The sequence below is a fragment of the Ranitomeya imitator genome, chromosome 2, assembly GCF_032444005.1.
Source record: "Ranitomeya imitator isolate aRanImi1 chromosome 2, aRanImi1.pri, whole genome shotgun sequence".
Lineage (NCBI taxonomy): Eukaryota > Metazoa > Chordata > Amphibia > Anura > Dendrobatidae > Ranitomeya > Ranitomeya imitator.
This window is the reverse complement of record NC_091283.1, coordinates 205,019,947-205,045,952: the sequence shown is the minus strand read 5'-3', so window position 1 is coordinate 205,045,952 and position 26,006 is coordinate 205,019,947. Positions and strand designations below refer to the sequence as shown.

The 26,006-nt window shown below is 42.1% G+C and overlaps 1 protein-coding gene across 2 annotated transcripts in view; it reads right to left on the bottom strand.

The window, feature by feature from the left end:
* LMX1B (LIM homeobox transcription factor 1 beta) overlaps positions 1-26,006 on the bottom strand; it is a 173,663-nt gene that overhangs the window by 44,422 nt on the left and 103,235 nt on the right. The window lies entirely within an intron of this gene.

Below are 26,006 nucleotides of genomic sequence, written 5' to 3'. Positions count from 1 at the left end.
TAGGGACTAAAAAAAAACATGAGTCCTGGTGTCCTAGGGGTTACTCATGCTCCTCTGCCACATAAGAAGACCCCAATATTCTAAACAGCACATAGGAGATGTGTTTTTGCCTTCGCCCTGTAGATGTCTGCAGGTTTCCTCCGCTTTCGGTAACTCTTACAGCTCGCTGGACCTTTCCTTTATCCCCCTGTCAGTTATAGCGGCTTTTGTCACCAAACCATCAGCTATTAACTCGCTCGTCCAGCTGTTTAAACACCGCGATCGCGAGACAATGTGATGTGTTTGTCAAATCCTCCTCCAAAAGAAAAAGGAGACGATCAAAAAAAAAAAAAAAGCCCGCTCAGGTCATATAATCCCACGTATCATCACCTGCATTCTGTATATACAGGCATCAATCAATGACGCGCTGCCCGTCAGCCGGGACACTGACGTGTGGGCGCTGTAACATTTACAAGCCGTATATACGACACCTTGTATCATATACAGCTCCATTTACAAAGCCGCATTGTGTGCAGAGCTGTGTGTGTGTTTGGTTCAATGGACACAAATAACGACCTGGGGCTTATCCGTATTTACTTCCTTGTCTCCAAACTGGTCAGAACCAAAAAATATACCAAAACGTAAAAAATATCGAAAATCCGAGATAAGGGATCTCCTATATTCCATTCGACACTTTATGGCACTTTCCATTATTGTGGAGGGATAGTATTATATTTTATATATATATATATATATATATATATATATATATATATATATATATATATATATACAGTATATATATATATATATATATGTATATATATATATATATAATTTATTGTTATAGCGCCATTTATTCCATGGCGCTTTACATGTGAGGAGGGGTATACATAATAAAAACAAGTACAATAATCTTAAACAATACAAGTTACAACTGGTACAGGAGGAGAGAGGACCCTGCCCGCGAAGGCTCACAATCTCTCTCTCTATATATATATATATATAGATACATACATACATACACACACGCATAAGGGAGGCTGAAGAAAAAAAAAAGAAGATCCCCACACCTATGGTGCTGGAAGAATGCTGGTCAAATGGATCTGACCACTTTCCTGTCTTCTGGAGCAGTATACAGGCTTAAGAGAGAGAGGCTGGTTTTCAATTGGTTTTCAGTTTTAATTTTGGATGCATGTCGGGAAGTGAGAGACAAGAAAACATAGTACCTATAGTGCTGTCAGAATGATGATCCAGCAGAATGGACCACTCTCAGACTTAAAAGAAAGACTGGCTTTCAGGTGGCAGGTGTATGGGTTCCTTTTTAATTCCCGATGCATGTTTCGAAGTGAGAGAAAGGCAGTCACAGCACCTGTTCTGCTGGCAAATTAATGAGCAAGAGAAACCTCTCACTTCAATTCAAGTAGGTTATGGGCTTCTTTAGAATACCCATGATATATTTGTAGAGATCAATTAAAATCTAAACCCCAATAAAATAGAGGGGACTGAGCAGACTCTAAATGATATACATTTTTATATTGACCACTAGGACTTTGTTATACTCATACTTTCTGTCCTTTAAGAAAGTTTTCAGCAGACTCCTTATCAACAGAGGCAAGATTACAATGACAGGTAAAAGCTCTATACTCCGCTGATGGCACAGGGGATCCACCAATCACAATAGTTGATGTCACAGCTCATCTTCTCCCTTCTGAATGACCTCTGCACACGCTCATTAGATGCTTCAATACAAAAGATAGGCAATGCTGCTAATATACATGTGGATTTCCTCAAACAACAGGAAAATTGAGTCTAACAAAAAGGAGAAAATTGCAAGATTTCTCATTGTTAGTTTTAATAAAGATCCTGGGATATGGCAAAAAAAAGACAAATGTTTTAAAAAAAAAAACAAACACAAAATCTTGATTTAAACAATAGGTAATTTTCGCTTTAATATATATTTGTACAGCATAGAGGCACATTATTAATAAGAGTTAATTCTTTTTTCTGTAATCCATAGAACAGCGTTTACTCTTTGTCCAGAAGTAATAAGGTTGGCAGCCGCGGAGCGCATTGTGTACAGTGACGTCCCTGTCTCCCCATCACCAACTCTGCAGGTATACTATAAAACACAGACGTGATGACAGCTGCTGCTGCCCCTGATACTAGCCATGTTTTTACTGAACATGCAAAGAGGCAGACAAACATTTATTACTGCCCTGTCCACAACACAGTCCCATTACATACCCGCCGCCTTGCCTGCACTACTTATGTTCCCCTACCCCCCAAACTACAGATACTTTCTCCATCATTCTTGAAATGAGGGGGAAAAAAAATCTAAAATCCGGCATAATATATTATTTTCTTTGCACAGTGATAAATAATACTTATACAGAATTGTACTTTTCCATAGCCATAGAATACAATAGTTTTGGACTTCAAAATGAAACTTAGGATGAATTTACCCTGGCTGATCAGGAAAAGATATTTCTAAGATAACTGGGCAGTGAAAACAGGCTGTCAATCAAAATCACCCGACAAACAAGGAACGGCACAAAATTAATTTTTAGGCTATTTTTTAACGCACCCAGAACCAGGTCCGGATTTAAGAGGTGGGTGACCCGGGGCCCATTTTGGAGGGAGGCCCATTTTTCAAGGTGCTGCAATATATAATGCAAAAACACAAAATGAATCGAACGCAAGTTTTATTTACAAAAATCATTTAAGCAGAGTAATTTAAGTAAAATCATTCATTTTTTACAATCCGGGCACTTTCCTTGATTTGTGTGCTGCAAAATCACTAATGATGCCACTAAAGTCCAATTCACGCAGTATATCTGACCTTGTCAACCCTTGAAGTCCTGAAACAGACAGAAGAGGGCTCCTGTGCAGGAACAATATCAGGCTCGGACTGGCCAACAGCAGAATCCTCCGGAGGGCCACCACCCTCTTATAATTAGTTATGATGGATCCACAATGATCTTCCAGAGCCTCACTGATCACCCATGTAATCACAGGTGGACACAGACAGAAGAGGGCTCCTGTGCAAGAACAATATCACACTCGGACTGGCCAACAGCAAAACAGGAGAATCCTCTGGTGGGCCACCACCCTCTTATAATTAGTTATGATGGATCCACAATGATCTTCCAGAGCATCACTGATCACCCGTGTGATCACAGGTGGATGCAGACAGAAGAGGGCTCCTGTGCAAGAACAATATCAGGCTTGGACTGGCCCACAGCAGAACTGGAGAATCCTCCCGAGGGCCACCACCCTCTTGTAATTGGTTATGATGGATCCTCAATGATCTTCCAGAGCATCACTGATCACCCGTGTGATCACAGGTGGATGCAGACAGAAGACGGCTCCTGTGCAAGAACAATATCAGGCTCGGACTGGCCCACAGCACAACAGGAGAAACCTATGGTGGGCCACCACCCTCTTATATAAGCAGCACTTGGCACAATACACTTGATTCACCATATACAGACAAAGGCGGCATCTTGTTAAGTTAACAATCAACCCAATTTATTACTATAGAACTTTATGAATGAAGATAAAGTCATATTTGTATGTAGCTGAAAAATGGGGCCTTGGAGCTGATGTTACTGGTGGGCCCTTGGAGCCCAAGTTCGACAATGAGCTCATCATAATGCACAATTCCACCCATGTCAGAGTTGGATGTGGCCCCCTTGACTCATGGACCCCTGTGCAGCTGCATTGGTTGCACAAATGATATGTTCGCCCCAACATATGATGTTTGGAAGGATAGATCCCATCCCCAATGAGAGGGGAACCTATAGAAAGCTGGACGTCTGTCCACAGAAATTGGGCTACAGGCTGATCCATGGGCGCACTGCCGTTCTCACCTACATTTCCTTCCACTTGAAGGTAGTTTTTGTATAATGGCAACATTTGTGGACCCCAATGCAGAATATATAATTGGGCCCCTATCTACCATGTGCCAGAAGACTCACAGGGCCCCATACACATTATATTACGACTGGCTCAGCTGGTTAATTCCAGAAGAATCGACTAAATATCTAACGCATATGAGGACCCCCCAATACATCTGCTGAAGGAGAGAAAGACTTGGCATACTGAATTTTACCATGGCTGATCCTTTTATTCCCATTGAAACACATGCGCACTCAGCCCAATCGAGCGTGCATGTGTGTGACGAAGTGGTGAGAGATGCAATGGCTGCTCAGTAGACAGCTGCCTAAGAGCTATGGGCTTCTTTACATTCCTCTCAGCCCCCGAGTACCCCCTATAGGGACACACTGCTCATATCCAAACTAGTAGTATTGGCGGCTGCGTCACTAACATGTCTGTCACCAATAACTCTGCATTCTCACAGATTACAGCAGTCAGTTACACCCTAATATAATGGCTCCAGCGCGGTATCATACGATCCCACAGCGCCGTCCTCTACCACAAATACCAGAGTCAGAAAATCTGGATACCTCACAAATGGCTGAGACACCCCTTATTAAGTGTACTTGGACCTGGGAAGGAAACGCATTTTTACATCAATCCCTATGGTAACCAGCTCCGTGCTGACTGTCTCACTGGAAAGATTTGGAAGACAGGCCAGCGGCTGAGTAATCAGGACTACAGCGTTACTGAGCCAGTCACATAGTGCTCGGCCTCCAGGAGCATCACCGTGCTGAGTGTCTGCGGACCCTCATACCTCACAGGGGTCCGGCCGCTCTGATCAACAGCTCCCGACACAAAACACTGGGGACGGAAAAAAGATTCTCCAACAACTTGTTAGGACTTTTTCATCTCAAAGAAGACTCAAAATATATCTATAATCTCTCTATATTATCTATTATCTATCTATATCATCTATCATCTATCTATTATCTATAATCTCTCTATATATTATCTATTTATCTATCTATTATCTATCTATTATCTATCATCCATCTATCATCCATCCATCTATCATCTATCTATCATCCATCTATCATCTATCAATTATCTATCAATTATCTATCATCTATCTATTATCTATCAATTATCTATCTATCATCTATCTATCTATTATCTATCTATTATCTATAATCTCTCTCTATATTATCTATTATCTATCTATCTATCTATTATCTATCATCTATCTATTATCCATCTATCTATCTATCTATCATCTAACTATCATCTATCTATCATCTATCTATCATCTATCTATTATCTATCTATCATCTAACTATCATCTATCATCTATCTATTATCTATCATCTATCTATCATCTATCTATCATCTATCTATCTATCTATCTATCATCTATCTATCTATCATCTATCTATCTATCCATCATCTATCTATTATCTATCTATTATCTATCTATCTATCTATCTATCTATCTATCTATCTATCTATCTATCATCTATCTATCTAATCATCATCTATAATCTATCATCTATTACCTATCTATCTATTATTTATGTATCTATCTTCTATTATCTATCTATCTGTTATCTATGTATCTATCAATTCTATCTATTATCTATCATCTATCTATTATCTATCTGTTATATATGTATCTATCTATTATCTTTATTCTATTATCTATCTATCTATCTATCATCTATCTATCTATCTATCTATTTGCCTGCTGATACAGATAGATTCTGGTCTATGGTCTACATAGATGAGGGACCCATAGCAAAGATTATAATTCTGGTGTTTTCACTGTCACTCCCTTTTCTTGTGTCAATTCTTTACTTCTTTGTAAAAATGCACATATATTTAAAAAGATGATATTTTGGTGATATTCCTCCTGCTCACTTTCGATGAGTGTGCATGTGTCCTAAATAGGCAGGAAGTTGCTGTCAGACACTTTTTATGAAGACAAAATAATCGGGCATATTGGAATCCAACTGTCTGTCTTTTCCCCCCAATATCTGACTAATATATTCCACTACAGAGAGGAGTCATGCATGGCTTTTCCCTAAGGCTCGGCCCCAGTCTCTGAGGGCCACATGGTCTACACATGGTCTTCTCTTTAGCCCACTCTCCCGTGATTCTATTCTTTTATACGTGCATAGACCAAGCATCTAAATCTATAGCCGGTTGTCATCCACTTATTGTCATGACCCAGGCGAACAGATATGCGGTAAGTGAACGCTTTTACCCGATTTTACTGCATAATTTTCAGAATTTTTCTATTTTCCTCCAAAATGATTAATAACTCTTTAAAAAAAAAACAACAGAAAAACCCCGATCGCCATTAACCACCGCTCCCAATCTGTTTGACATTTGAAACTGCACATCATAAAATCTGTGACCTAACTGTAGAAACGAAATCTTGGAAGGGGCTCAAACACTATAGGATCCAAGAGCCTGAACCACGAGGGAGTAATCCCTTTTTTTTTTTTTTTTGTAAGTCATTTCTGTTCTTTAAAACTGGCAGAGGAAATCCTCCTTATTAACCCCTTCCCGACCTGTGACACAGCGTATGCGTCATGAAAGTCGGTGCCAATCCGACCTGTGACGCATATGCTGTGTCACAGAAAGATCGCGTCCCTGCAGGCCGGGTGAAAGGGTTAACTCCAATTTCACCCGGCCTGCAGGGACAGGGGGAGTGGTAGTTTAGCCCGGGGGGGGGGTGGCTTCACCCCCCCATGGCTACGATCGCTCTGATTGGCTGTTGAAAGTGAAACTGCCAATCAGAGCGATTTGTAATATTTTACCTAAAAAACTGGTGAAATATTACAATCCAGCCATGGCCGATGCTGCAATATCATCGGCCATGGCTGGAAACACATATGTGCCCCCACCCCACCGATCTCCCCCCCCGCCCCCCGATCTGTGGTCCGCTCCCCTACATCCTGTGCTCCGCTCCCCCGTCCTCCTGTCCGCTCCCCCGTGCTCCAATCACACCCCCCGTGCTCCAATCAAACCCCCTCGCACTCCGATCACCCCCCCGCACAGCGATCCCCCCCGTTCTCCGATTCCCCCCCGTGCTCCGATCCACCCCCCTGCACAGCGATCCCCCACCCCGTACTCCAATCGACCCCCCCGTGTTCCGATCCACCCCCCCATGCTCCGATCCACCCCCCCCCCCCGTGCTCCGACGCTCCCCCCGTGCCCTGATCTCCCCCCCCCCTTATACTTACCTCCCGGGATCCGTCCGTCTTCTTTCCTGGGCGCCGCCATCTTCCAAAATGGCGGGCGCATGTGCAGTGCGCCCGCCGAATCTGCCGACCGGCAGATTCGTTCCAAAGTGAGTTTTGATCACTGAGATAGGTTATATCTCAGTGATCAAAATAAAAAAAAATAGTAAATGACCCCCCCCTCCTTTGTCACCCCCATAGGTAGGGACAATAAAAAAATAAAGAATTTTTTTTTTTTTTTTACACTAAGGTTACAATAGGGGTAGGGGTAGGGTTAGGGGTAGGGTTAGGGGTAGGGCTAGGGTTAGGGTTTCGGTATGTGCACACGTATTCTGTTCCTCTGCGGATTTTTCCGCTGCGGATTTGATAAATCCGCAGTGCTAAACCGCTGTGGATTTATCGCGGATTTACCGCGGTTTTTCTGCGCATTTCACTGCGGTTTTACAACTGCGATTTTCTATTGGAGCAGTTGTAAAACCGCTGCGGAATCCGCAGAAAGAAGTGACATGCTGTGGAATGTAAACCGCTGCGTTTCCGTGCAGTTTTTCCGCAGCATGTGTACAGCGATTTTTGTTTCCCATAGGTTTACATTGAACTGTAAACTCATGGGAAACTGCTGCGGATCTGCAGCAGTGTTCCATCAGGTTTGCAGTTCCATGTAAGCATATGGAAAACCAAATCCGCTGTGCCCATGGTGCGGAAAATACCGCGCGGGAACGCTGCGTTGTATTTTCCGCAGCATGTCAATTCTTTGTGCGGATTCCGCAGCGTTTTAAACCTGTTCCTCAATAGGAATCCACAGGTGAAATCCGCACAAAAAACACTGGAAATCCACGGTAAATCCGCAGGTAAAACGCAGTGCCCTTTACCCGCGGATTTTTCAAAAATGATGCTGAAAAATCTCACACGAATCCGCAACGTGGGCACATAGCTTTAGGGTTAGGGTTGGAATTAGGGTTGTGGTTAGGGTTGTGATTAGGGTTAGGGGTGTGATTAGGGTTATGGCTACAGTTGGGATTAGGGTTAGGGGTGTGTTGGGGTTAGTGTTGGAGTTAGAATTGAGGGGTTTCCACTGTTTAGGCACATCAGGGGTCTCCAAACGCAACATGGCGCCACCATTGATTCCAGCCAATCTTGTATTCATAAAGTCAAATGGTGCTCCCTCAATTCCGAGCCCCGACGTGCGCCCAAACAGTGGTTTACCCCCACATATGGGGTACCAGCATACTCAGGACAAACTGCGCAACAATTACTGGGGTCCAATTTCTCCTGTTACCCTTGCGAAAATAAAAAAATGCTTGCTAAAACATAATTTTTGAGGAAAGAAAAATTATTTTTTATTTTCACGGCTCTGCGTTGTAAACGTCTGTGAAACACTTGGGAGTTCAAAGTGCTCACCACATATCTAGATAAGTTCCTTGCGGGGTCTAGTTTCTAAAATGGGGTCACTTGTGGGGGGTTTCTACTGTTTAGGCACACCAGGGGCTCTGCAAACGCAACGTGACGTCCGCAGACCATTCCATCAAAGTCTGCATTTCAAAAGTCACTACTTCCCTTCGGAGCCCCGACGTGTGCCCAAACAGTGGTTTACCCCCACACATGGGGTATCAGCGTACTCAGGACAAACTGGACAACAACTTTTGTGGTCCAATTTCTCCTGTAACCCTTGGGAAAATAAAAAATTCTGGGCTAAAAAATTATTTTTGAGGAAAGAAAACGTATTTATTATTTTCACGGCTCTGTGTTATAAACTTCTGTAAAGCACTTGGGGGTTGAAAGTGCTCACCACATATCTAGATAAGTTCCTTTGGGGGTCTAGTTTCCAAAATGGGGTCATTTGTGGGGGGTTTCTACTGTTTAGGCACACCAGGGGCTCTGCAAACGCAACGTGACGCCCGCAGACCATTCCATCAAAGTCTGTATTTCAAAAGTCACTACTTCCCTTCAGAGCCCCGACGTGTGCCCAAACAGTGGTTTACCCCCACACATGGGGTATCAGCGTACTCAGGACAAACTGGACAACAACTTTTGTGGTCCAATTTCTCCTGTAACCCTTGGGAAAATAAAAAATTCTGGGCTAAAAAATTATTTTTGAGGAAAGAAAACGTATTTATTATTTTCACGGCTCTGTGTTATAAACTTCTGTAAAGCACTTGGGGGTTGAAAGTGCTCACCACATATCTAGATAAGTTCCTTTGGGGGTCTAGTTTCCAAAATAGGGTCATTTGTGGGGGGTTTCTACTGTTTAGGCACACCAGGGGCTCTGCAAACGCAACGTGACGCCCGCAGACCATTCCATCAAAGTCTGCATTTCAAAAGTCACTACTTCCCTTCTGAGCCCCGACGTGTGCCCAAACAGTGGTTTACCCCCACACATGGGGTATCAGCGTACTCAGGACAAACTGGACAACAACTTTTGTGGTCCAATTTCTCCTGTAACCCTTGGGAAAATAAAAAATTCTGGGCTAAATAATTATTTTTGAGGAAAGAAAACGTATTTATTATTTTCACTGCTCTGTGTTATGAACTTCTGTGAAGCACTTGGGGGTTCAAAGTGCTCACCTCACATCTAGATAAGTTCCTTTCGGGGTCTAGTTTCCAAAATTGGGTCACTTGTGGGGGGTTTCTACTGTTTAGCCACATTAGGGGCTCTGCAAACGCAACGTGACACCAGCAGAGCATTCCATCAAAGTCTGCATTTCAAAACGTCACTACTTCACTTCCGAGCCCCAGCATGTGCCTAAACAGTGGTTTACCCCCACATATGGGGTATCAGCGTACTCAGGAGAAACTGGACAACAACTTTTGGGGTCAAATTTCTCCTGTTACCCTTGGGAAAATAAAAAATAGCGGGCTAAAAAATCATTTTTGAGAAAAGAATTTTTTTTTTTAATTTTCATGGCTCTGCGTTATAAACTTCTGTGAAGCACTTGAGGGTTCAAAGTGCTCACCACACATCTAGATTAGTTCCTTTGGGGGTCTAGTTTCCAAAATGGACTCATTTGTGGGGGATCTCCAATGTTTAGGCACACAGGGGCTCTCCAAACGCGACATGATGTCCGCTAATGATTGGAGCTAATTTTCCATTTAAAAAGCCAAATGGCGTGCCTTCCCTTCTGAGCCCTGCCGTGCGCCCAAACAGTGGTTTACCCCCACATATGGGGTATCTGCGTACTCAGGACAAACTGGACAACAACATTTGTGGTCCAATTTCTCCTATTACCATTGGCAAAATAGGAAATTCCAGGCTAAAAAATAATTTTTGAGAAAAGAAAAATTATTTTTTATTTTCATGGCTCTGCATTATAAACTCCTGTGAAGCACCTGGGGTTTAAAGTGCTCAGTATGCATCTAGATAAGTTCCTTGGGGGGTCTAGTTTCCAAAATGGGGTCACTTGTGGGGGAGCTCCAATGCATAGGCACACAGGGGCTCTCCAAACGCGACATGGTGTCCACTAACAATTGGAGCTAATTTTCCATTCAAAAAATCAAAAGGCGCGCCTTCCCTTCCGAGCCCTGCCGTGTGCCCAAACAGTGGTTTACCCCCACATATGAGGTATCGGCGTACTCGGGAGAAATTGCTCAACAAATTTTAGGATCCATTTTATCCTATTGCCCATGTGAAAATGAAAAAATTGAGGCGAAAATAATTTTTTTGTGAAAAAAAAGTACTTTTTCATTTTTACGGATCAATTTGTGAAGCACCTGAGGGTTTAAAGTGCTCACTAGGCATCTAGATAAGTTCCTTGGGGGGTCCAGTTTCCAAAATGGGGTCACTTGTGGGGGAGCTCCAATGTTTAGGCACACAGGGTCTCTCCAAATGCGACATGGTGTCCGCTAACGATGGAGATAATTTTTCATTCAAAAAGTTAAATGGCGCTCCTTCCCTTCCGAGCCTTACCATGTGCCCAAACAGTGGTTTTCCTCCACATGTGAGGTATCAATGTACTCAGCAGAAATTGCCCAACAAATTTTAGGATCCATTTTATCCTGTTGTCCATGTGAAAATGAAAAAATTGAGGGTAAAAGAATTTTTTTGTGAAAAAAAAGCACTTTTTCATTTTTACGGATCAATTTGTGAAGCACCTGGGGGTTTAAAGGGCTCACTATGCATGTAGATAAGTTCCTTGGGGCGTCTAGTTTCCAAAATGGGGTCACTTGTGGGGGAGCTCCAATTTTTAGGCACACGGGGGCTCTCCAAACCTGACATGGTGTCCGCTAAAGAGTGCAGCCAATTTTTCATTCAAAAAGTCAAATGGCGCTCCTTCCCTTCCAAGCCCTGCCGTGCGCCCAAACAGTGGTTTACCCCCACATATGAGGTATCAGCGTACTCAGGACAAATTGGACAACAACTTTCGTGGTTCAGTTTCTCCTTTTACCATTGGGAAAATAAAAAAATTGTTGCTGAAAAATCATTTTTGTGACTAAAAAGTTAAATGTTCATTTTTTCCTTCCATTTTGCTTCTGCTGCTGTGAAGCACCTGAAGGGTTAATAAACTTCTTGAATGTGGTTTTGTGCACCTTGAGGGGTGCAGTTTTTAGAATGGTGTCACTTTTGGGTATTTTCAGCCATATAGACCCCTCAAACTGACTTCAAATGTGAGGTGGTCCCTAATAAAAATGGTTTTGTAAATTTCGTTGTAAAAATGAGAAATCGCTGGTCAAATTTTAACCCTTATAACTTCCTAGCAAAAAAAAATTTTGTTTCCAAAATTGTGCTGATGTAAAGTAGACATGTGGGAAATGTTATTTATTAACTATTTTGTGTCACATAACTCTCTGGTTTAACAGAATAAAAATTCAAAATGTGAAAATTGCGAAATTTTCAAAATTTTCGCCAAATTTCCGTTTTTATCACAAATAAACACAGAATTTATTGACCTAAATTTACCACTAACATGAAGCCCAATATGTCACGAAAAAACAATCTCAGAACCGCTAGGATCCATTGAAGCGTTCCTGAGTTATTACCTCATAAAGGGACACTGGTCAGAATTGCAAAAAACGGCAAGGTCTTTAAGGTCAAAATAGGCTGGGTCATGAAGGGGTTAAAGTTTCATAACTGTTTGAAATACGAGGGGTTAAACTCCGAAATCACAAAACAGAAGGAAGTGTCTTTTTTTTTTCTACCGAGTCAGAATCGGAAGCATCAAATGTTTTGTTTTGTTTTTTTTTGCTTTTTTAAAGAGGATAAGGTCCCCAATTACTTAAGAGTATTATTCTGATTTTCCCGAAACGCGTCGTAAAATCCGAAGCCAAAATCCAGCAAATTACAACAGGGAGTCTTGGCGAGAATGTGGTTGCGATCTGAAGGTGACTTTGCGACGGTTCAGATGGAATACAGAAATCACATCATAGCGTGAGATCACATCCTGTCCCTGCGACGGGACGAAAAGCAAAACGCGCTTTACCGATATTTTCATAAAAAAAGTCTGAAGTTTGTAGCGAACTCTACACAATCCCCATTGGCAACAATTCCAATTTTTTTTTTGTCCAGAGTCGGTTTTTCGCTAAGTCGTGTGCCGTTTTCTGCCCACATGATAAGGGCATTAACAACAGCAGAAATACGTTTGGAGGGTGTAATTTGCACTAATGCGTCCTAGATTCCTGGTTTACATTCTACAACGCAAAGGGGGGGAATTGGCCATGTTAAAAAATGCTGGTTTATAGCCAAATTCCAAACTGCTGCAGACAATTATTTGTGAATCTGGTGTTACTAGCTCTAGCAGAACATGAGAATAGAGGGGCTCCAAGTATTATATATAGAAATTAAAAAAAAGGACAAGGCCGTCTGGTTCTGAAAAATAATATTTTCTAATACCCTATTAGGGAATTCTTCGTTATGGAGGGTGCGCGCGCACCCTCATTACAAGGAGGCTACAAGCGTGTCTCTTCTTTTTGGAGGACCCAACATGTTTATGAAAAAGAAATTGTGTAATACTTTGTTTCCCCTGCGGGGGCACTGCAGTGCAATTGAGCATTTGGTGCCAGGTTCCTTAACAGATTACAGCTGATCCCTATTCATGGGATTCTCTGTAGAAAACTGATCGCTGGGCCACCTCGAAAGCGTTTTTGGTACATGATACAGGCAGAAATGACTATGTAAATTATACTCATTATTATTATTTATTATTATAGCGCAATTTATTCCATGGCACTTTACATGTAAAAAGGGGTATACGTAATAAAAACAAGTACAGTAATCATGCTCTTCCCTGGTTTCCCTGGTGATCTAGTACTGAAGATCCTGAATTGCTCCCTCCCCCCAGAATTTGTTGGCAACCGGCAGGTTGGGGACCACTGTAGCCAGTGGTGGACACAAGCAGAAAAGGAACAATATATGGGCCCTTTGCACTCTAGCAAGTTATAATAATGCACAATTTCACTTGCTTTGGATTAGGAAATGGACCCCCTTAACTCTTGGGTCCCAGTTTGCACCCCTGACTGCAGCCATTTATCAGGATCATGGCTCTCATTACTGAGTAGTGATGTCAGTAATAAAGCAGGCTACTTTTGAGGTCAGTGTGGCTGCAGTGGTCACATGCCTGCCCTTGTCACCAGAGATTAGGAGAACATACAATGTCATATCTATAAATGTATCTCATTTTCCAAAAAAACACATTTTGGAGAAAAAGATCTACTAATTAAATCTGTTTTTGTTAGATGTGTACCCATACAATCAGCTGATTACACAGTATCTCACTAATTACAATCCTAGAAATCAGCGATAATCTGTTAAGAATCTGGCAGCCAATGTTTTATTCCACTACAGTGCCCCCGCAGGTGACACAAGGTATTACACAATTCCTATTGAAAATAATGGCATGACAACAGTTGGGTCCTCCAGGAACAGAGACGCTCTTTGTAGCTGCTCTGTACTTCGGCTACTAGATGAAGGTGATGCATGCACCAGCGCTGGATCCTTTTGTTATATTTTTACATGTGTTGTGGTTTTTACATTTTTTTCCTTCAAAAGCTAGATAACCCCCTTTACTTGGATCCCAGGACACCACTGATATTTTTCTAATGGTTTTCACTACATACATGTCTATATATAGGGATATGAATATACATAGACGCGTCTTTGATCTCCATCCGCCAACTCATGAAGCTCTAACACTACCCTTATTCTTTTCGTGATGAACCCCCCCGAGGTGATATGAGAACACAAAGTCTTGGTAACATCTCCAGGTCTTCCAGGTACATTAGAAGTCAATTCTCTGGCAGTCTCCCCTTCCTGAGAACTTGTACGCAGAAGAAGTTATTTGTGGCGTCACAATGTCCCGGCGCCTCACAATGTCAATTATCTGGTCTGGGACAAGGTACTCCTATGTTTGCAGAGCACTGTAGCTGGCAACCTGTGTACTGTCAAAGAAAACAAGTGAGCTTTCCAAAGTAATATAGCGATATTAAAGTATATAATGCCAACATATATGGCAAGGTGATTCCGAGCGTTGCTCAGTTCTCCTGCAGAAACCACCATGATGGACCATGAAACCCGACGCGTTTTATAATATTCACCAGTGGGTATAAAACTTCACTAATATCCAAGTGGTATTGGATGATTTCCCCCGTGCTCAGTCCTGCAAAGCTGTGCTCAGTCCTGCAAAGCTGTGCTCAGTCCTGCAAAGCTGTGCTCAGTCCTGCAAACCTGTGCCCAGTCCTGCAAAGCTGTGCTCAGTCCTGCAAACCTGTGCTCAGTCCTGCAAAGCTGTGCTCAGTCCTGCAAACCTGTGCTCAGTCCTGCAAACCTGTGCTCAGTCCTGCAAACCTGTGCTCAGTCCTGCAAACCTGTGCTCAGTCCTGCAAACCTGTGCTCAGTCCTGCAAACCTGTGCTCAGTCCTGCAAACCTGTGCTCAGTCCTGCAAACCAGTGCTCAGTCCTGCAAAGCTGTGCTCAGTCCTGCAAACCCGTGCTCAGTCCTGCAAACCCGTGCTCAGTCCTGCAAAGCTGTGCTCAGTCCTGCAAACCCGTGCTCAGTCCTGCAAAGCTGTGCTCAGTCCTGCAAATCTATGGTCCACGCACCGTGGAAAATCACCCACATTTTCCCGATCCCGTGCCCTTCTGAGGTTCACCCATACATATACTCTATTGCCAGAGGAAGAGAAATAACCCACACAAGTACCAGTAGAACTTGCCAAGCCCGTGCAGATGTTGCCCTAGTTGGCTTTAAACTCAGAACCACAAAACTGAAAGTCAAGGAAAGGAGAAAAATACTCATGGCATTTTCCTTCCTCTCGAGAGAAGGTTTCTTCTTAAAGTAGCCATTACTTGAATTTTCAGGAGGACCAGTTAACCATCTAATGTTTATTGGGTTATTCTGACTATCTCCTTGACTTCAGATGTTGGAGAAAAGAAAGGTCAGACATGTTGGATATCAAAATGACCAATCGCTTTGCTTAAATTGGAAATAAAGCATCACAAAAATTATGGGAGGGTCGGGAGTAATAGCTGCCATTCAAAGACGTGTAAAGTCTAAGGATTGAGTGAGAACATTATTTCCTACATAATCCTTAAAAAAGGGGTTTTCCCTATGAACATCTTGCGGTCATAAAACAATGATTCTGAAAAATGTGTCATTGTGTATTTTCAATCATACTGTGTGCAAATAACCACTCCATGCAATGTCTAATTATAAACATCGATAATAAGTGCCATGTGTTGGCCAAATAACACTTAAAGGGAATTTGTCAGTAGGATCCACCCTCCCAAGCCGTCTCCATGGGCATGAAGATCATAGAAAGCTGAACAAAATGACACCTTGATATCTGCAATCCGATGTCTTATTCCAGAGAAATCCACATTGTTATTAATATGTAAATTAGCTGTCAAGATCTATGGGCTAGACATAGATCTCCCCGAGAATCTGCCTCTAGAGGTTATTGTACATGAAAAGTGGGGTTACCAGTGTGAGATCAGGAGCGCAGACTGTCCGTCATTACATGTTTCACACTGGTAATGTTCTCTTTCAATTAAGATAAGCTCTGGAGGCAGATTCTCAGGGAGATCTATGTCCGGCCCATAGATCTTAACAGCCAATTTATATATATTAAAAAAAACATGGATTTCGATGGAACAAGACATCAGATCGCAGATATCAAGGTGTCATTTTATTCAGCTTCCAATGACCTACATGTCCATATAGACGGGTTAGGAGGGTGGATCCTACCGACAGATTCCTTTTAAAGCAAACTTGTCGCCCTGAAAATGCTGTTTGATCTACCAGGATTATGTTATAGAGTAGAAATATGAGGGGGAGCCCAAAAGAAACAAGAATTGTCTTCTGGAGAGCAGGATATTTGTAGTACAGGATTCCGTTGCTAGGTAAGTGACTTCCGAGTCAGTACATTAGCCGGTGTTGATGGCTAAAGTTGCGTTTGGCTCCAGTGATTTTTTTTCTTTAATCTTTCACCTATTTTTTTTTTTTTTTTTATTGTTACTACAATTTACTGGAAGATCTCTGTCGGATTATTGATAAACTCATGGAGTTCACTGACGCATCCTGCAGTTCCTATCATCAAATTTTAATGGACGAATTGGGCATGAAACGAGTTGTGTTAGAATTTGTGCCTCCGATGGTCACTCATGACCAGAGAGATAGTTGTATGGCTGCAAATGGAGACTACTTCGTGGTATACAGAAATTTCAAAATGAACAAATAAATACATTTTTTTTAATTAATTCTGCTTGCTTTATGGTATCCGATGCTTTTTTTTTTTCCACAAAAAAGTGGTGGAAGCCCATACTACAAGCGCTCTGCCCTCATAAGGATGATTCTCATTTCTTTTGGGTAGATGGGCAGATTGAGATATATAGTGTTGTGTAAAAAGACTCAGTATAAGGGCTCGTACACATGACCGTATTTTCGGTCCGATCGTGATCAGACGAAACATCAGATCGCACTCAGAGGACATCCGAGTGCAGTCGGATTTCCACAAAATGAAACAATGGAGAAGATGGAGACATTTTTCTTTCCATCTTCTCATCTGAAAAAAATCAGATCACACTCTGATGACACTTTGATCAGAGTGTGTTGAGCAGAATCAGCCCGATTCTCTCAGATGAGAGAAAATATGCTGGTGTGACCCCCAGCCTTAAAGGGTAACAAGAATCTATCCAAATATGTAGTAGGTGTAACAATAATTAGCAAATACATCCAATTAGAAATGTATAGATTTGCTATGTCCCTTTTTATCATATGGAGGAACTTAGGTATCCATGGTTTACGACCACTGATATATTGATAGTTAGCTAGTTGCTAGTGTTTGTAACCATGGATACCCAAGGTCCTGCAATGCCTGCACATGAGGAAAGAAGCAGAGAATCAGAAAAACTATACCACATTTCTAATTGTAGATATTTGCTAATATTGGGATAGGATCTTGTAGATGGGAACACCCCTTTAAGCTGACTATTCTGAGCTTTGAAGTCCAGTGGGAGGTGTTATTCAAAGACTGACAGCCTTCTTTGTACAAAAAGATAGCTTTCAGTCACTGAATAAGACCGCCCACTTGACTCCAAAGCCCGGAATGTGTTTTTTGATTATTAAAATACAAATTATACTCAATCTTTTCCTACAACACCATGTATCTGCTCAGCTCCTCTTGTTCTCTCTACTACACCTTATAAAAATTAATTGAAAAATCCCGGAGAAGATAAAATAACAGGGAAGGGAATAATCACATTAGCGCCTACATATAGCAATAGCCTAATATCTACCTACCAATATACATAAATAATGAGAGAAAGCATCCACATTATGCTTCTTTAATAATATTTTGGGTATTGAATGAGAAATCCTTTTTTTTTTTCCTTCGTACTCGCCCAACTTTCCCTGCAGAGGTTTATAGAAACACGATCCCTTTCTTAAACCGAGGATTCCCCCTTTTAAAAGTCAGAAATGCCTCTTGTAAGTGATTTAGCAGCTCCGGTTCAGTGTGATTTAAAGGACATGTGTCCGTATAAACCTTTAACACCCACAAAAGCTGAACTGGCGCAGTAAAAAAATACGCCTCTGATTTATGCAACGATACAATGACTACAAGCACATACAGTATTCTCAGCTTCTGTGAGTTTAAATCTAGGTTTTCCAATCTTCTGCCTAACCACCGCTATTACAAGTATGACATGTATAATTTAAAACACATTTCTCATATCCCTTTAACTACTTTTACAGAGTTTCTTTGTCGATTTTTTTTTTCGCTTTTTTTTTTGTTCCACGATCTTTTCTTTGGAAGCCAAGATTTTTTTTATTTTTCGATTTGATCATCTGCCGAGATTTGATATTCCTAAAAGTAGCTAACAAAATAAGGATTTTCAGAAAATCCAGATTAGCTACTGTCACATCTCCGGTAGGTGTGTACCCAGGCCTCCTGAGACTATATGAATTATTATTGAGGAGTCTGGCAAAATTGGATGCAGTGGGAAATTGGGGAAATTATCCCGAAGGTGGGTATGATTGGCTCCAAATATTTTCTGCGGGACTATGGGGATCCATTATTATTTCGGGCATTGAACTTGATACAATATGATGGTATGACGGTAGGTGAGTCCAACCTTGGTGGAGTGATTTCCCGTTGGGGGCTCTAATGTCCAGGGCCGGACACAGACAGAAGAGGGCCCCAATACAACAACAGTATAGGGTCCCTTTGCAATCCAATAGATCACCATAATGCCCTCATTTTTTGTGCAGCTTTGGAGGTGCATTTGGGCACTCTTACCTCTTGGGTTCTTGATAAAATGAGGTTATCAAAAGATTCAAGATGATAATACAAGGACTTGGCAAGTGATTGGCTCCACATCTACTGTACAAGATTACTAGGATCTTATATTGTTCAAAATGTAGACTTAAAAAGGAACTACTGCTAGGGTGATGGACCAGGCCAATGCTGGTTGGGTTATACTAATTCTGGAAAAAAGATCGTCAATACTGCTTCTGAAGTGTTCAAGGACAGGACCACAGTCCTGACTTTACGTAAAATCACCAAAATGATAATAGAGCAGAATCATAAGAAAGCTACTTTGTCCCAACACTATCTGCTCATGCTAACCTTGTGCTTTTCTAAGAAGATGGAAGTTGTGATCACTTTCCCCTTTGTTGATATGTGATGTGATGCATATGGATAGGTATGGATAGAGTTAAGTGTTGGGACTAGCCCAGAAAGGGAGGGGCTATGTAGTATAATCAGAGAGGACTTCCAGGTAGTGAGGCAGATAGGGCACAGCATGAGCAAGAAGCAGACCTATGATCTCGGTAGTGAGCCAAGCCACATGGCGTGTGTGTCACTGACATGCGTGGAGACAGTGGATAGTGAAGCCCGGACTAGAGGAAGGAGAAACTAACTGAAGGACAAGAGTGATGCATTGGAGATTGGTCCTGGGACAGGACACCTAGCAGTACAGCCCTGAGTGTATAACTCAGAGAGGTAATGGGTCAGAAAGGAATAATGAACGTGAGACGAAAAGAGTGTTCTAGGTGGAAGTTCTAAGGTGTCAGCAAGCAGAGAAGCAAAGTACTGGCCATATTGGCAAACTAGTTCCCATAAGAGGAAAAGAGGGTTGAGAATAGGACTCTTACTAACTGGACTATAGCATTGTATTGGGCTGTGGTGAACAAAAAGGACCTTAAGGTAGAAACAAGTAAAGGTACCGTCACATTTAGTGACGCTGCAGCGATCTAGACAACGATCTCGATCGCTGCAGCGTCGCTGTGTGGTCGCTGGAGAGCTGTCACACAGACAGCTCTCCAGCGACCAACGATGCCGAAGTCCCCTGGTAACCAGGGTAAACATCGGGTTATTAAGCGCAGGGCCGTGCTTAGTAACCCGATGTTTACCCTGGTTACCAGTGCTAATGTAAAATAAAACAAACACTACATACTTACATTCCGGTGTCTGTTCCCCGTCGCTGTGCTTTCCTGCACTGACTGTGAGCGCCGGCCGGAAAGCACAGTGGTGACGTCACCGCTGTAATCTGCTTTACGGCTGGCCGGCGCTGACTGTGCAGGGAAGCAGAGCGTTTGTGAAGTAATGCCCCCGCTATCTACTGTACATAGTCCCTACTAAGTTAATGTTTAGTAAAAGAATGTTTATTGTTGACTGGTGGTCTCCCTCATTGAACATCTGGTCCTAGCCAAACAACGTTGTCTGTAGCATGAAGCCTGCAGGAGCGTAGCACTCCTATGGATGAAGCCCACACACCCAGTCAAGGACCCCCACTTTCATGTAGCATGCCGGAGCATGGAAGAAGCGTACCGCGCCCACGGCTACAACTCCATGCCACGTAACACTTTTTATCATTGATATTAATTCGAGCTAATACCTGGCTCCTCTACAATACAAGACTCCACTTGCAACACCTCCATGCAGTTGACTACATGATATGTTTGATCATTCGGCTGGCTCGTTTGTTCTAATCTGATTTATGCCTATTATGTCTTTGATAAAGGCCATTATTGGTGGAAACGTTGGACCTTTTCTTGCCGGATCAAAATAAAATATTAATTTATGGCATCAAGATCTTCTTTCTCTATCATCCTTTCGGTGCTGAGGTTTTTCGCCTACAAGGGTTATATTTATTGTCATGCTGCTTTCCCAAAAAAGACATTAGCTTAGTGCTGTCGATTTGGGATGGAAATAATTAGTCTAATTTATAAAGTGAACAAGGTTAGCACGGGCAGATTGGGTTGGGGGCAAAGTGGCTCTCTTACGAGTCTGTGCGCTTCACTACTCTATATACCCTTGCCAGGGCAAAGTGGCTTGTTGGGAACCCTCCTGACACCCAACACCTGCTCTGCAACAATGGGTGCTGTGTGCATCCAATAGTGAACTAGAATGTGCTCTTAGACTGAAGCATCCAAAGGTTCACCAGAATGAGAGCTCTTTTTTTTTTTGGATGATGTCCTATCTGCCCAATGTGTACTCCTGAGTTGTTTGATTTTTGGCGTAACTCATACATTGACCAGTAGAGCAGTTGGGGTGCTAGCTTGGTTTGTGCCGATGTGGCTACAGGTGGTGGACAAGTCCTTTTGCTTTGGATAAGGCACAGCCTTGCCACATCGGGCACCTGTGATTGGTACCAACCATTATAGAGTTTCTAAGTGATACTTTTGAGAACATTGGTTCTACTCCAGATACTCTGGAGTCCACCAGTAGTCCGGTTGACATGATATTGGTTATGGTTCCGCGCTTGTGTGTCCAACTGGTTATCACTGTGGAGTATGTGGACATTGCATCCATAGGACAGAACAATAGTGCCAACTACAACTTCGCTGGCTCAAAGTCACTCATTATGATGAAGAACTGACTCGTTTTCATCTCTATAGCCTTCATCAACAGGTTGCATCTGAGGATGATATTACCAGGAAGATAAGGGCAGCGTAGACAATACTTTGTAACATCTGACAGCGATTAAGCCAAGTTATTTGATTTCTTTTTTCTCCATAGAAAAACTAATAAAAAGGAAAAAAAAAATCCATGTAAAAAAAAAAAAAAATTATATTCCGTACCTGCTAAACTTCATATAAATTGACTTGGAAAGGACAAGTCTCAATGAGCCAAACTGGTTAGTTTATTAGGCGTAGAGAGAACGTCCCTGGAATGTACCCGAAATGCACAGGGAGAGCCCTGCATGTGTGCGAAAGATGTCGCATCTCCAGCTGGGGACAGGATCTTAAGAAGTGTGTTCCAGAATGGAGGAATCGAAATGTCGTGGCCTCAGCAGCTCTCCCACTAATCATCTTCACATGTACACACATATATATTTCCATATACCTATATACATGCTGCACAGCAGGCGAATGACTACGGAGGAAACCTATATCTAAGAGTCTATGTCGGGAGGTATTGAAAGGGTTGAACTTATTAGGAAAATAAGGCAGCAGTATTTCAGAAACAGCGCCACTCTTGTCTATGAGATGTGTGGAGTATCACAGCTCAGAATTAAAAAGGACCATAAATGTGTTATTCGTTTTGATCTGGTATAAATGCCGCTGTTCTCCGGAATCCGGCAATGTTTTTCTTTTGTTCCTGCGACTATCTGTTCCTGAGATATGACCCGCTTTCTTCCCTGTGTTTTAGCCAAGTAGGCGTGGTCATCAACTCGTCTCTATGGGAGGCATTTTGGGGGACCAGGCCCACTTAGTTAAAAAGACTACATTTATGCACAGGGAAGAAGTGGCCATATCTCGGGAAACAAAAATATTCATGACAACTGACAACCAATAAAGTCACCATTCCGCATCTCTTAATAGTTGTCACCCACCTTTTCGAGCCTCCTGAACGACAAATCTGACATATTGTCCTGTAATGTAAGGTGTTATGTACAGTGATACATAATTTGCAATTCCCAAGTCTGGAAAAGCTGGATGACAACCCTTGTAAGAACTGTAATTTGGTTATCTTTGTTATCAAAAAGTTGAACGGTCGCTTAATACTGTAACTAGTATTTTTAAAACAGGACCTATTATTTGCCATAAATATAGATTTTTTTATTTTTTTATTTTTTTACCGGCATAAATACCGCTGTTCTCCTGAATCTGGCGATGTTTTTCTTTTCTTCCTACGCCTCTCTGCTCCTGAGATATGACCCCTTCCTCCCTGTATATAAATCTAGTCTTGGTAGACAACTGGGTGTAGCTGGACACGCCCACAAAGAAGAGTTGAAGATCATGCCTCCTAGACTAGATTTACATACAGGGAAGAGAGGTCCATATCTCAGGACCGGAGAGGAGCAGGAACAAAAGAAAACCATCTCCGGATTCAGGAGAACAGCGGCATTTACCCCAGATAAAATAAAATTACATTTATGAGAAGTGACAGTTCCCCTTTAACTGTGGATTTTTTGCTGCTACATCAACAATATAAATTTGAACTCCCTACTGCTAGAACGTACGTATCACAGATGCCGGTCATGTAGAAAGGGGCCGAGTCTTGGTTTGTCCTCCCAGTCCCTTTGCAATTTAGTATTGAGTAACTGCAAAGGACCCTAAAAATCCCTGAGGGATCTCAAGGTAGGGAACCCAATGGGTAAACGATACATCTAGTTTTGTATGGCGGTATTATTTACGCGTGAACTACAATATTATGTTTGAAATTTATGGAAGTTATTTGTGGATTTTATTATTTGGATGATCCTTATTTCTTGGACTCTATGTTTTGGTATTATGTGAGCTCTATGTAGCAGTTTTCTCTTGGCACTATATGGCGCTAATATGTGGACGTTATGAGAAAAGCTGTGTAAAAATGGCAGGCAGATGGTGGGGCTCTTGGCTGCTCCGCTTGTTGCCAAAGGCTTTATTTTCTATAAAAACAGCCCTGATTGTGTGTATACATTTATGACGCAAGTAACATTTCATATCCTACCGCTTTAAGGAGCTTCTATAAAATCGCCAAACTAAGCGCTGATTAGTGAATCCCTCCCATCGATCCTGACTGTAGACCTGAGCTCTGGCAGACATTCCCCGCATCAATTTTGACTGTTGCCTTTACTGTGCCAGTTGGCAATGTGGCGGGCTTTACTAGTCCCCCGAACTACAATTGTATCCCAGAGCTGATAGTCCACAGCAGCCAGGGCGTCACAGTGTCAGACAGCAATAATTCTGGATGCATCCTGAGCGCCGCCGGCAGGACCACTCTACAGTGACACAGGAACACTGGTTGTTATTTACAGATGGCGCCTCCTGACCTACTGGAACCATAGAGAAAAACTAGCGGCTGCAATCAGATTCATATATTAATGATGCAATGTAACACTGCACATCTGCAAAGCATGGAACAAGCTGATGTTATATTGTCTTATGACATTAAAATAATATACTGAAATATTTCACCATTCACAATTGGAGTTGATCACCTCCTCCACCTCCCTGCACAATAACTTATGCACATGTCACAGAGCATGCCCACAATACTTATCATCCCCTAAAAGTCAATTAATATCTCCAATCTATTGTTTCCTATGGTCCAACTACAGGATCCACCATTCACAATAGAGGATATTCATCTCCCCCACCTAGCTGCACAATGACTACTGCACAAATCACAAAGCATGCCCACAACACTCTCCTCTAAAAGTCAATGAACATCTTTAGTCACTCGTTTCCCATGGTCCACATACAGGATCCATCATTAACAATTGCTGATGATCACCTCCTCCACCTCCCTGCACAATAACCTCTGCACAGATCACAGAGCATGCCCACAACACTCTCCCCTAAAAGTCAATGAACATCTTTAGTCACTTGTTTCCCATGGTCCACATACAGGATCTATCATTAACAATTGCTGATGATCACCTCCTCCACCTCCCTGCACAATAACCTCTGCACAGATCACAGAGCATGCCCACAACACTCTCCCCTAAAAGTCAATGAACATCTTTAGTCACTTGTTTCCCATGGTCCACATACAGGATCCATCATTAACAATTGCTGACGATCACCTCCTCCACCTCCCTGCACAATAACCTCTGCACAGATCACAGAGCATGCCCACAACACTCTCCCCTAAAAGTCAATGAACATCTTTAGTCACTTGTTTCCCATGGTCCACATACAGGATCCATCATTAACAATTGCTGATGATCACCTTCTCCACCTCCCTGCACAATAACCTCTGCACAGATCACAGAGCATGCCCACAACACTCTCCCCTAAAAGTCAATGAACATCTTTAGTCACTTGTTTCCCATGGTCCACATACAGGATCCATCATTAACAATTGCTGACGATCACCTCCTCCACCTCCCTGCACAATAACCTCTGCACAGATCACAGAGCATGCCCACAACACTCTCCCCTAAAAGTCAATGAACATCTTTAGTCACTTGTTTCCCATGGTCCACATACAGGATCCATCATTAACAATTGCTGATGATCACCTTCTCCACCTCCCTGCACAATAACCTCTGCACAGATCACAGAGCATGCCCACAACACTCTCCCCTAAAAGTCAATGAACATCTTTAGTCACTTGTTTCCCATGGTCCACATACAGGATCCATCATTAACAATTGCTGATGATCACCTCCTCCACCTCTCTGCACAATAACCTCTGCACAGATCACAGAGCATGCACACAACACTCAACCAAAAACATTTTGAAACATTTCCAGTCCATTGTTTCTATGCAATCTCCAGTACATGGTCCATTTATTCTGGCAAAGCAAGATACCCCATAATCAAAGTATATAATACAGGAAATAGAAAAAAGAAATAATTAAAAAATATTAAACAGTTTCTGGTTTTAACCTATTAAATAAATACAAGTGATACGTTCCCGTTAAGTGGGTTAAACATAAATAGAAGAAAAATGAGCTACTGTCTGGTATTACACCTCCATCCTATCTAATTGGATAAAAATGAGCGGCTATACCCGACATCGCCCGTCTACAAGAGGGGGCAGTATATTTTTTTTCTTATCTCTACAGCTGAGGAATTATTTTAGAATGTTCCGGGGTTACAAAGTGTACACAAAAGGTTCCCACATTATTATACCCTTGACAAAAGTGACCATATAATTTGGGATCATAGGCGGTTTAAGAACTCACATAGTCAAAAAAAACCACTAGGGGTGGCCACATTTTTATGGTGGAGTGACTACAGCAAGGAATATCATCTCTAGGTGCCCCATAATAATGTACTAGCCACAGGGGTCAGCAATATTATGTATGAAAGTACTAGGTTTTATTAAAGCAACACTGTAGACAAGGCCAATGCAATGTACAGAAACCACTGGGGTTCATATCTGTCACCAAATTGTCACATGCCGCTGTTACAAGGGAGTTGGCCGCACATGCGCAGCTCCCTCCATGCATCTCTATGGAAGCTCTAATAAACAGTAAATAATTGCCAAATGGAATGTAAAAGTTTCTAAATTCAATGGTAACATTATTTCCAAAATTTA